The following is a 12,561-nucleotide window of genomic DNA, read 5'->3' as shown; positions in this document are numbered from 1 at the left end:
GGTGAGGTACGGGCGGGTGAGGACAGGTCTGGGCCCCTGGGAGGATTGCAGTATACCCTAGTGACTAGCGCACATCACCCTTGGGGCGCGGGGCGGCAAGGGTGGATGCCCCCCGCCGCTGGGCGACACGCGGCTGCTGGTAGCACAGCCCTGGAGCAGCCATCTAATGTGCCGGACCTAGGAGGCGGTGCACCTGAAGTGTCCAGAGGCCACGGAGGAGCTGGAGGGAACGGCTTGTCGCCGGGCCTGGAGACACTAGTGGCTTGCAGATTGGTGCGGTAGGGAGCGGGCGCAATTTTGAGGGAGGCGCCATCTTAAGAGGGACCAGCACTGGTGTGGCGCGCCCTCGACAAGTGGTGAGCCTGAGGACAGAAAACGCGCCCGATGACAGTGAGTGGGGCACCTGGGGGTTCCTAGTGAGACTCTGGGAGTCGAAGACTTGTGAGAAGCTGCCAAGAGGGTGTGGCCCCTACTGAGGCGCTGATCAACCGTGCTGCCACGGACGGACTGACCGGGACCTTACCAGGTCCAGCCTTGTCGGGGAGGTGCTGCACGCAGTAGGGGGACCATAGAACGGGAACGCCCGGGGACTCAGTGGCCTCCAGGCCGGTGTGCCAGGCGGGTGTGCCTGTAGGGTGTGCCTGGTGGGGCCGTGGCGTGGCTGTCCTGGCCCTGCTAGGTACCATCAGTGAGGGGCGCGGGAGGTCCTGCTGTGCAGAGCACCAGAGAAGCAAGGGCAAAGGAACCCCCGCACTGACCGGCAGATGCGGAGGGCGGGTTGAGAGCCCCCTGGTACCTGTGGCTGACACACAGTAGATGATTTTCCCCAACCCTTGAGACTGGGAATCAGGTCCCTGAGGAACGGGCTGCGGGACCCCAGACGTCGCTCAGGAAGGGGGGGGGGGGGGGGGTGTCCCCGTGGAATGCTCTGTTAATCGCGCGACAAGGCACTCCATTTGGCCCTGGTCCGGAGGATCTGTAACTGGTTGTGCCCTCATAGTTTGTGGGCAGCTTGTGAATGCCAACTGATCAACAACTTGTGATGGGCTGGCTGCGAGACAAGTCGCAGCAAGGACAGACGCGTACGGGGAGCTTGGAACCCTCACAAGGGCGCCAAACTGGAGACATGGAGCCACTAGCAGCGGCCCTCTCTGCCAAGATGGACTCTGTACTGGCAGCGGTGGAGAGGATTGGCACTACCCTGGAGCAGACCAAGGAGTCCCTAGAAACACGGATCAACAAAGTCACGTCGGACTTCACCCTTCTCCACGCTGACCACCGTAAGCTGGCTGAGAGAGTTACAGTACATAGTCAAACACTTCAGGAGCTCCAGCCCGTTACTCAGAGTCACACCGCAGCACTACAAGACATGATCGACCGGGTCCATGGGCTTGAAGACCGGATAGACTATGCGGAAGGGCGCTCCCGGCGTAATAATATCCGTGTGGTGGGTCTTCCGGAGGGAGAGGAGGGAAGAAATCCCGGAGCAGTATGTTGAGCGCTGGTTGCGTGACCACCTGCCCCAGGGGGGCGCTATGTCAACAATTTGTCGTGGAAAGGGCGCACAGAGTACCGGCGCAGAAGCCCACGCCGGAAGCCAGGCCCCACCCGTTCCTTTTCAAACTTCTTAATTACCGGGACAGAGACGTGGTCCTGCGTGAAACCCGGAAATTAGGCAACCTGAATGTGGGCAGCAGTTGAGTTATGTTTTTCCCGGACTATACACCGACTGTGCAGCAGCGAAGAAGTAACTACATGGCGGTGAAGCTTCAACTTAGGGAACTGGAGCTGCCTTACTCCCTACTGTTCCTGGCCCGGCTGAGAGTGGTCACAAAGGAGGGGACTCGTTTTTTAGACTTCACAGCAGACGTGTGGGATTGGCTGGAGGAGTCGGGGCAGTGGACAGGAACGAGACCTTCAGGTAAGGAGACCGGCAGCTGCCCGAAGAAGAGGTCTAGAAGGCGTAGGCGCTGGGGGGGGGGGGACACCAAATTGCAAGACCGGACCCAGTGGCGCCCAGCCCGGAGAGAATCAAAATGGAATGGCAGGAGGTACTTGAAGAGGTGCCGACCCTTGGGACCGTGCATGGCAGTGACTGCATGGAGGCCTACGCGGGCAGTGACCCGGGTACCAGCGGCGCGTCATCTCCATCCACTGTGATTTCGGAAGACTCGAACCTGCCAGTGGTGACTCCACAGACTGCAGACTAAATTGTGTGATATTATGTCAGAGTGCAATCTTTGGACACATTTCGCTGGGATGTACTGTGGGTTCCTCGGAGCCTGCCGTGGCATATGTGTAACAACAGAGAACAACCCGCTGTGTGGGGGTAGAGCGTTAGACGCCGCTCTTGTCTGCACTCGCGGGCGCCAGACCTGCGCGTTAGTTTAATCCATGACATGCTACTGCACCTCCCGTACTCAGGGGAGACATGGGAGAGGGAATAGTGCAGACAGGTCACCACTATCACACGCACCCCACCAGGCAACACACTGGAATAGCTCACCTTTAACTATAGTTTTTGAGGTTTGGACGGATGCCCATTCAGGGATAACACCCTATTTGTTACACTGTTTGCAGTTGTTATACTGTTCGCATGGCAGCGCACTGATATGCTCTCTTCCGGCCACAGCCCAGACCCCCTGGTGCGGCCACTTTGCCCCACGCCGTGCCTAACTACCCCGATTCATGATGGCACACACTAATATTGTGACCTGGAACATACGTGGCATGTACACACCGTCGAAGCGTTATTCCATCTTTTCCTACAGCGACACTCTGTGGGGATTGCCTTCCTACAGGAAACACATATGACCCAGACGGAACTTGACAGACTTCGCAGCCGTTGGAGAGGGCAAATACACAGCACTACCTTTTCAGCGCATGCATGGGGACACTAATCTGGGTGCGGGCGGGCATTCCCTTCAGTTGCGAAAAGGTGGAGGAGGACCGGGAGGGTAGGTACACGCTGGTGCGGGGGAAACTAAATGGTCAAGAGGTGTTGCTGGGATCGTTATATGCACCTAATGTGGACCAACTGTCCTTTCTAGCGCGGCTGATGCAGCTCCTACATCCCTATGCTGGGCTACCATGGTTGCTAGGAGGGGACTTTAATATGGTGCTGGAGGTTCAGTTGGACAGATCCTTTCCCCCCCTCCGTGCCACAGCCACGGGGAGTCCAACGGGCAGGCGTTTAGGGACTGGCTCACACACTGGGCGCTGCAGGACCTGTGGCGCATACTCCACCCAACAGATAAGATCTACTCCTACTACTCAGCAGTACACGATTTGCATGTCCAGCTAGACAGGGTAGTGGGCTCCCAATCATTGCTCCCACTTATTGCACAGTCAGAATATCTGGGCGGACGCACTCCGATCATAACCCCTTGTGGTTTCAGATCGTCTGGGAGGCGGATCGCTCGCCAGTGCCCACGTGACGACTTCAACCTAGCGCGTTAGAGGACCCTGAGTTTCGCTCTTCCCTGGGTACGGCTATATTAGCATACTTTGACATTAATGAAGGAACGGCGAGTAACGCATTAGTGGAGTGGGACGCCCACAAAGCGACTGTCCGGGGCCACTGCTTGGGGGCCATGTGGAACATACGTAGGACGCTTTCCGACTCCCTGGCGCACTTGGAAGAGCTACTGCAATACAAGCAGGAGGGAGAGGGAGGGGGTAGACACTCACACAAGTTGGAGGATCTCCGCGCCCAACAAACGGAGCTTCTGGAGTGGCTCCGATGTCACAACTATGCAGCACACACGGCTAGGACACATGCTAGGGCGGATAGAGCGGGCCGCCTATTGGCTTGGTTGATCCGGCAGGAGGAACGCCGTGCCCCGATAGGGGCAATTTGCGGGGTGGACGGGACGCTCGTGTTTATACACAACGCGAAATCCACCGGGCCATCACTGACCACTATAAGCAGTTGTATAAGGCCAAAGGTGTTGGCCCCAGGCGCCTTCTAGAGGAGTTTTTGGACTCTACCCAGCTGCCCACACCCTCCGAGGAGCATAAGGAAGCACTTAATGCACCGCTCTCCTTAGAGGAAATCGGGAAAGCAATTCAGTCAATGGCATCTGGGAAAACGCCGGGGCCGGTAAGGTTTGCCCGCTGCGTACTATAAAGCATTTCGGGAGTCCTTGGTGCCGTTACTTCATGTGCTCTACAGTAAGGCGGTGGAGGAAGGATCGCTACCCCATTCAATGCTGGAGGCATTCCCTGCCTAAGCCGGACAGAGACCCTACGGCTCTAGGATCATATAGGCCCCTGGCGATGCTGAACGTGGATTATAAAATCCTCGTGAAAGTACTAACGGAACGGTTGGCATCAGTGGTCCCCCACTTAGTACACGCAGACCAGAATGGGTTCGTCCCTGCAAGATCTACGTCGCTGAATTTGAGGAGATATTTCAGGGTGGCAGCTGAGGCCACGCAGAAGTGGCCCAGGGCGGGATGTCTTATCCTAGATCTGGAGAAGGCGTTTGATTGCCTAAAATGGGGGTACCTATCGGCAGTGCTGCAGAGATATGGGTTGGACATGGGGTTCCTCCACATGGTTGGCATGCTCTACAAGAATCCCACAGTCCGTGTGCGGTTAGGCCCCTACATTTCTGAGGCGGTGCCAGTGGGCCGGGGCACTCGGCAGGGGTGCCCTCTGTCCCCGTTGCTGTTCGCACTGGCAATTGAGCCCCTAGCGGTGGCTATATGGGCGACTCTAGGCGATGGTATACCACTGGGGGATGCGGCTCACCAGGTGTCACTCTACGCTGACGACCTGTTGGTGTATGTGAGAGATGTGGCACATGCCGGGGCGGCTGGCTCAGCTGCTGCAGACCTTTGCTACTATCTCGGGGCTTCGCGTGAATGCAGGTAAATCCTGTCTTTATGCTTTTAGCGCAGGGACTGCGGACCCGAGATACTGTCTTGACGGTACGCAGGTCCAGTGGAAAGAGGACACCTTCCGATACCTGGGGATACAAATCTACCGTAGACGGGAACCTGGGAAGGGCGGTCATGTCGCTTCAATCGCAGGTGCGCTTTTGAAATACACTTCCACTGACGACTACAGGTAGGGTGGCACTCGCCAAAATGGTCATACTCCCCCACCTCCTGTACTACTTTGTTAATTTGCCGCTGTTTATTCCGGCCCCCTTCTTTAACAGGCTCAACAGGATGTTGCGGGACTTTGTCTGGGGCAGAGCTAGGCACAGGCTGGCGCTTGCTAAACTATTCTTGCCGACAGACCGGGGTGGCCTGGCTACTCCCTGTTTCGAGCACTACTATCTGTCCGCTCAACTGCAATAGGTTGCTTGCTGGCTGGCGGACAGGGGCAGTGTTGATACAGCCGCAACAATGCCGCCTTACTCGCTTGAACAAATAACCAGACTTTTTCATCCCCTTGCTCCAGCCACAAGGCCGACGCCACTCCTTTTGGCGGTGGCATACAAGTGCTACCGAAGTGCCCTATATCTCACCCGCATTGCTGTCCCGTACGCACCGGCCATACCCCTGGAGGGCTCCCCGAGCGGTGAAGGGGTGCTTACGGCTCCTGTGCTTGCGGAATGGTGGGAGGCCGATGTTCATATGCTTGGAGATCTCTACCGGGATGGTGAGCTCATACCATACGAGGCTCTGGTGGCAGAGGAAGGGCTCCCGCCCGGGGGGGTTTTGGCGCACCGCTCCCTGATGGAGCGATTGACTGCCAAATGGGGGGGACATGACCACGGAGCCCACTCAGCACCTAACCATGCAATAACTACATGTCATGGGGAGAGGCAGGCACCTGGTTCGCTGGGTCACGGCATCGCTGAGGGAGCATACGACTATCAGCTTAGGCCCACTTCGGTGCAAATGGGACTAGACCTGGGGCGGCCCCTGGTGGATAAGGAGTGGGAAAGGATGCTCAAAAGTCCTGTGCATATCCCCAGAAACATGCGGTTTCGCCAAATTCAGTTATTCATTGTCCACAGGGCTTATCTCACACCGGAGCTGATCAACAGGTATTTTCAATGTAATGATGCACTGTACCCTAGGTGTAATGAGCTGGGGGCGGGGTTCTTGCATTTGCTGTGGAGCGGTCCTGGGTTGGGCAACTATTGGCGAGCGATTAGTGAGCTGTTGCAGGGTAGCACGGGTCGTACCATACCCTTTGACTGGCCGAATACATCTTACACCACTTTAAGAGGTCCCCTAAAGAGAAGGTAAAGTCCTGATTCTTGGATATAGAGCTTGTGGTAGCAAAACGCCTCCTCACAAAGAGATGGAAGAAGCACGACCCGCCGCATATAAAGGCATGGAGTTCCTCATTTCAGGCATGGGCTAGGGCAGAGGGGACTGCCATCCGTAGGGAGTAAACGCTGGGGTTGAGGAAGGAGTCTATAGCAGCCCACTGGGACCAGATGCTCTGTGCGTTACAGCGGCTGGAAAGGGAAGGCCACGAGAGACATGCGAGGGCAGTAGGTAGTGACCACGCAGGCGGATGCATGCCACAGGGATAGCCTGGCCCCACTTTCTCCTAACATACTATTGGCGAGGGTGCAACTACACTAACATGATCATGGCTGAGGAGCACATAGGTGGCCCCGGTGGGCAGGGGGTTGGGGCAAGGTATGGGGGGGGAGGGAGTTACGCATGTACAAATGCTATGAGCTGCCACAGTTATTGTTCCTTTGTTTTGTTAGTAAAACATCCGTTTCATTGATCAAGCTGAACGATCAGCATTAGACCACATGAGTAACCAGGAGGTTGACACACTACTTTTCTAATGCAATTTAACGACTGTATGAGATCTGGCAGAATGCAATACAACTAGCTCCTGGGTGAGCGTTCCTTGTTTTCTTTGAAGTGAAATTTGAACGCATGTTAACCCAATGTGGCCACATGACCATGTATGGAATAATCAGTTATACATGATTGTGAACATCTGTATGAAATGCCTGTTATCATTGAGTGTATACTTAAAATAATAAAAAGAGATTTGTAAAAAAAAAAAAAAATTAAACTCGCCTCCTCGTAAGTCCTTTGTGTACTGCTCTCTGCAATACCTCCCTCTCGTCTGGACTGGTCCAAGGATTGGAAGCCCAGTTAATTCTCCTTCTCTAGATGCCATCATCCAGTCCTATCATATTAGCTAACTACAGGCCTATTTCCTTTCGCCCAGACTCTGCCAAAATTATTGAATCTTTTGTCAACTTTCAGTTCTCCTCCCATTTAGTTAAAGCACTGTCTATATCATCATTGGTCCAGCTTCAGATACTCCTTTAGAACTGACACTCCTTTAGGACGGAGGACATCCCAGGTATAGTCTAAGAATAAAATCCATATAGAGGAGTTTGCTTGATCTTTCCACAACATACTGAAATCTTCTCATGTAGATCAGGATAGGGGCCTGTGCATGTGATTGGTGTCTTGTGCACAAGCTGTAATGCTTGCCCTTTTTCAATTAGACTTTAAACATACCTGCTGTGCGATACCTATAGGCTCTGCCCTTGGTCCTATGCTTTTTAGCTTCTAAGCAACATCTCTTGCTTCTATGATTCATTCTTCAGTTTTTTCATACTCTGATGACATGCAGCTTTATCTTGCACCTAAATAGGAATATCTTAACCCTTCAATTTCAGTATAAGGCTTGTCTATGTGCCACTGCACATTTGATGAAATAAACCTCTGTGCATTACAATCCTCCAAAACTTAGATTTTGTCTGCCTCTTATATTCAAGATAACTTTATTTCGCTGATACAATACTGGCATAAAAAGTATTCGACAAAGATAATTCCAACAAGAATTTAAAATACTTTACAAGATAATATCTGGTGAAAAACAGTTTAAAAGAGAAGGATAAGGTTGTTACATGTAAAATATTCATAGTCCAAAAATATGGGTTCATACATAATTACACATGATTTAAAAAAAAAAAAAAAACTTTGGCTGTGTCCTGAAGATCGAATTAAGGAGATAACCTCCTCCTGTTTAAAGAAGATAGATAAAACGAGGCCAAGCAGAAGCAAACTAAAGTATCCGGTAGTGACTGTTGGTAATGTAGGGCTGGACGACATTGACTCCAATTCAATTTTCGCATAAGACGGAAAATGTGTCTTTTTCTTTCTTTGGTGTAGAAGTTACAAAAAAGTACAAAGTGCAGGTCATTCTGAGGAGATTGCATATCACAAGGACAAAAAGGAAGTGCATCAATTGTGTATGTTATGGACAGGAGACCTAACATAAGGGGGAAATTTAAGCAAAATCTGGGTAGTATATATCTGTATTGGAGGTTCGTAATGAATGACATACATAGCTTCGGGTCCTCGTAAATATTGAGAAGACCAAGGCCTGAAGGTTTGTCTCAATATATTTTACCCATTTGATTTTGCCTACGCCATCTAGGTTCAAACAATCCTTTATGATGTCTCTAGTTAGAGCTAAAGTTTATTTTCGCCAACTGAGTGCCACAGTAGAATCGGTGCGATACGGATCTTGTCTGAAATATAGGAACACTCAACTCGGAGTGACAATTATAATTAGAATAGTATTGTGGGAGGGATGGCAAGTTTTTCAGAAAACCGTCCTCTATACACTGAAGTTCGGAAATATCAGATATACCCCAAACCGCTGACCCATAAGAGGCGACAGATAACGTTTTTTGCCTCATAATTTTTTTAATATTATTTCCATTGACTTAGTACCAAGTTTTTTTACGATTCTAAAGAGACATCCAATGTTTTTTTCCATTAGGTTTGCTCTGTTAGACACCATATTTAGCCAATTCTTTTTCCTGTCAAACATAATCTCTAAATAATTAAATGAATCCACAACGTCTAATTTTAGCTCTTCAACATACATTCTAATTTGTTTCTTCAGTCTGGAACCTGCCACAAGGACAAAAGACATTGTATTGTTTAATTTTCATGTCCAGATTGTTCATAAAATTAGCATACTCCTCTAAGAGTCGCTGCAGTGAGTTGCCAGTGCGTGCCAGCAGGACCGCGTCGTCAGCATAGAGGAGTATCTGTAGTGGACCCTACCAAGGCAGTATATAATGCAAACAAAAAAGTGGCGAGAACGTACCCTTGCCTCACGCCTCAGGTAATTATTACCCTTGCCTCACGCCTCTGGTAATTATTAAGTGTCTCATGCATTGTCCTTTTTTCCAAAACTTACACAAGGTGTAGCTTCGGAATACAAGTCACGAATGAAATTAACTATCTGCGTCTCAATTCCCATGGCCAAATATAAAGGCCATGCTTTGCCGCCGTATGTTTTGCTATTATTACATTTAAATTAAGGCGCTGGTCCACTGTCCCCTTTCATTTTCTAAACCCATAATGACTGGGGATTATTTTGCTCTTTTCCTGTGCCCATTCCTCCAACTGTTTTTGAGTATCCGGCCCATTAGTTGAGCTGTCAAGTCCAGTATGGATATTGTCCTATGATTTTTTGGAGCTGTATTATCCCCCTTTTTATGAATGAGAATTATATTTAATTTTTTCCATGAAGCCGGAACACTAGTTCGGACAATTTTGATAAAAACATTTGTAAGCAACGTATTTTGATTATCTAGAAAGAGATCAATAGGAACCCCATCAGGGCCATATAGGGGCCTTCGATCCTATAAACTGATTAAGGGCATGCTTTATTTCTTCCAACTGAAGGAAAGCCTATCTCTACTACTAGGTGGAAACAATACTGGAGATTAATTGATTGCCTCCTCTGAATTTCCAAACAATCCTGCAAAGTGTGCTACCCACGCCTCTTCATCCACAGGCATATCTAATGACCCTGTTTTTTCCTCGGTTAAAAAGGGAGCATTAATTAAAGACCAGAAATCCCTACTACTATTTAATACTGCTGCTTTTTGTAACTTCTCCCACATCTCCTCCTTTAGTAGCTTTAACTTATCTAATCTTGCTTTTTTGAAAGCCTGCCGAAGAAGCTTCACAAGATTCGGGTCACTAGGCTTTAACTTCAAGGCTGCATGGAGATTTTTTTATTTTTTCATTTTTTTTGTTGAAAATTCTGTTTATTGTTTTCATTAACAACTTCGGCAATAAGGTCAAGTCGTACAATATCATAAATTACAGTGCACATATATACCCACCATCTCCATACCTTTCCAATGCTTATACAAATTTGAACAGTTGCTGGCGACACATCGGACCTTCCTTTAATCCCACTCACCCTATTTACATTAATCCTCATCTTCTGAACTGTCTTCTTCCCACTCTGGTGGTGGCTCACATATGTCCCCCCTATATTTGCATGGAGATTTTTAAGTGCTTTTACGCAATCGCTACGACTACGCTAATGGACTGTTTTCTGGCTTGCCGGCTTACCTGATTCACCGTCTTCAGGTTATTCAGAATGCAGCCGCCAGACTTCTGTTTAATGTCCCAAGGCGTTCCAGTGCTCGACCTCTTCTCCGTGCTTTGCACTGGCTCCCAGTTGCTCACAGGATTTTGTTTAAAATCCTAGTGCTGGCGTATCGAGCCATCCACCACACTGGTCCTGTCTACCTGAGAAAAAGGTTCTTCCTGTATGTCCCCAATCGCCCTCTGCGCTCGGCCAATCTGTGCCAAATGACTGTCCCCAAATTTAAATATTGCAGACTTGGCGGCCAATCAATTTCAGTGAGAGCAGCAAAATCCTGGAATACTCTACCTCTTCATTTAAAAACTGCATTGACTCTTGGTTCTTTTAAGAAAGGTCTTAAAACCCATCTTTTTAATATTATAGTCTAAACCTCCCTATTTTTTGTATTCCTAGTTATTTGCACTCTCCCATTCTGCTCTGCCTTCAACGCGCCAGGATACTATTTTTTTAGTAATTGAGCGCGATATAAAAGCCTTTAATAATAATAATAATAATAATAATCGTCATCAGACCAGTTAGCCACCTTGCGATTCCCACTTGAAATATGACAAAACAAGTTATTTTTGACTGCCAGTAGGATTCGCTTAAAGGCCAGTGGTATATCATTGTTGTTTGTATTTGGGTCTAAGCAGGTTATATTCTCTGGTGCCATTTTGACTACAATGGTCCTGAAACTTCAGGGTATCAACTTTCTCCCATTTTAAAACAACCTCATTTGTTCTTGCAATCACGAGTTTCGGTACGGCGTTTCCACAGGATTTCTAACCGAAAAAGTGCTTCAACATACCAGCAGGGGTAGCAAGCGCTATATAAATGCAAGTCTCTTTCCCTCTTCTATCCCGCCGCTACCCTTCTCTATCCAAATAACTGAATAACATATCCACCACTCAAATTACTTCATATTTCACTATACTGATTCAACACTAATCCTTTATGGGTTCCGGAGTAGCGTGCTACTCGCCGAAAAAGCACTTCGACTCCTTGTCAAGGGCAGTAAGTGCTATATAAATGCAATTACAATGCAATGTTCACTAAAATAATTAAAATTGGTCTTAATGTGGGTGAAATTGGATCAAATAGATTCTGTGACCAAGATATAGATAAGTGTTGAAAAATAGGAGCGAGTGGAAAACGTGCAATCCAACTGACCAGTTATGGTATCCATTGGGTTTATTATCATTAGGCCATTAACTTAAGTAACCTTTTGAGGGTGTTACCAAGTCTGCCACTGAGAAGTGGTCCTGGAGAGACAATTTCATCATCTAGGAGTGATTGTAGACATCTACAAATACAGTTCTCTCTAATACAACTGGTTACCTCCCAGAGGGCTGAATCTCTAGTGATGTGTAGTTATAGGTTGTTTGTAGTTAGAATGAGTGTGCATGTGTAGTATGAATGAATGAGTTATAGGTTGCTGCTGATTTAAGTATCTTGATATTCGTAACAAATGTTATTGCAATAAGATATGAATCTTGACTCAACTGTTTGTGTTTTGTCTTGTATTAATGATTGCTTTTGTGATTTTTTTTCTATTTAATGTGTGTACTAAATGATAAAAAAATGATGTGAATTGAAAATATTTATCTATTTGCACAAAGAAAATGTTATAAATATAATAGCGTTTAAAAAAAATATATAATCTGTTGGTCTTAAACTTTGAGATGCTGTACTATATTGATGGGTTACTGACACAGTGAACCTGCACAGGTCATGATAAAAGCAATATAGGTCAGGTAAGAAGAGGTCTTCATTGCGAGGGCGTTACAATAGTCATTGTGGCAGACATGGGGGAAGAGAGTCCCCGTCATCGTCGATCAGCCCACATGCTAGAGAATTAGCCCTGTTACAGGTGTGGCCATTAAAATCGCATAGCCAAACAATATCACAGGGTTTATGATAAGAGGTTCACCATATTACCTATATCTTTTTCCAGAGGGTCCACAATCATTGCTCGGTTACCTTCAAAGTTATTATAAAGATTTATAAAATCCAATTCCTACCTTTATAAAGCTCACATAGGAGGATATGACAGTATGGCGATGGAGATAAAAATGTCATTACCTTTATACTAAGTGTGTTAGAGATTAAGGTTGGTATTCCACCTTCTGCGTCTTCTTCCAGTAGACTATTGCAAAAAGCTAGTTCAAGCTATTATTTTCTCTGCTTCCCAAATTATACAAAACCAGGCAT

General features: G+C 48.1%; 1 protein-coding gene across 1 annotated transcript in view; it reads right to left on the bottom strand.

The window, feature by feature from the left end:
• The window catches only part of USF3 (upstream transcription factor family member 3), a 130,771-nt gene that overhangs the window by 52,428 nt on the left and 65,782 nt on the right, over positions 1–12,561 (bottom strand). The window lies entirely within an intron of this gene.

The sequence above is a fragment of the Lissotriton helveticus genome, chromosome 8, assembly GCF_964261635.1.
Source record: "Lissotriton helveticus chromosome 8, aLisHel1.1, whole genome shotgun sequence".
Classification (NCBI taxonomy): domain Eukaryota; kingdom Metazoa; phylum Chordata; class Amphibia; order Caudata; family Salamandridae; genus Lissotriton; species Lissotriton helveticus.
Note: the sequence above shows the minus strand (reverse complement) of the source record. Positions and strands in the feature narration are given on the sequence as shown.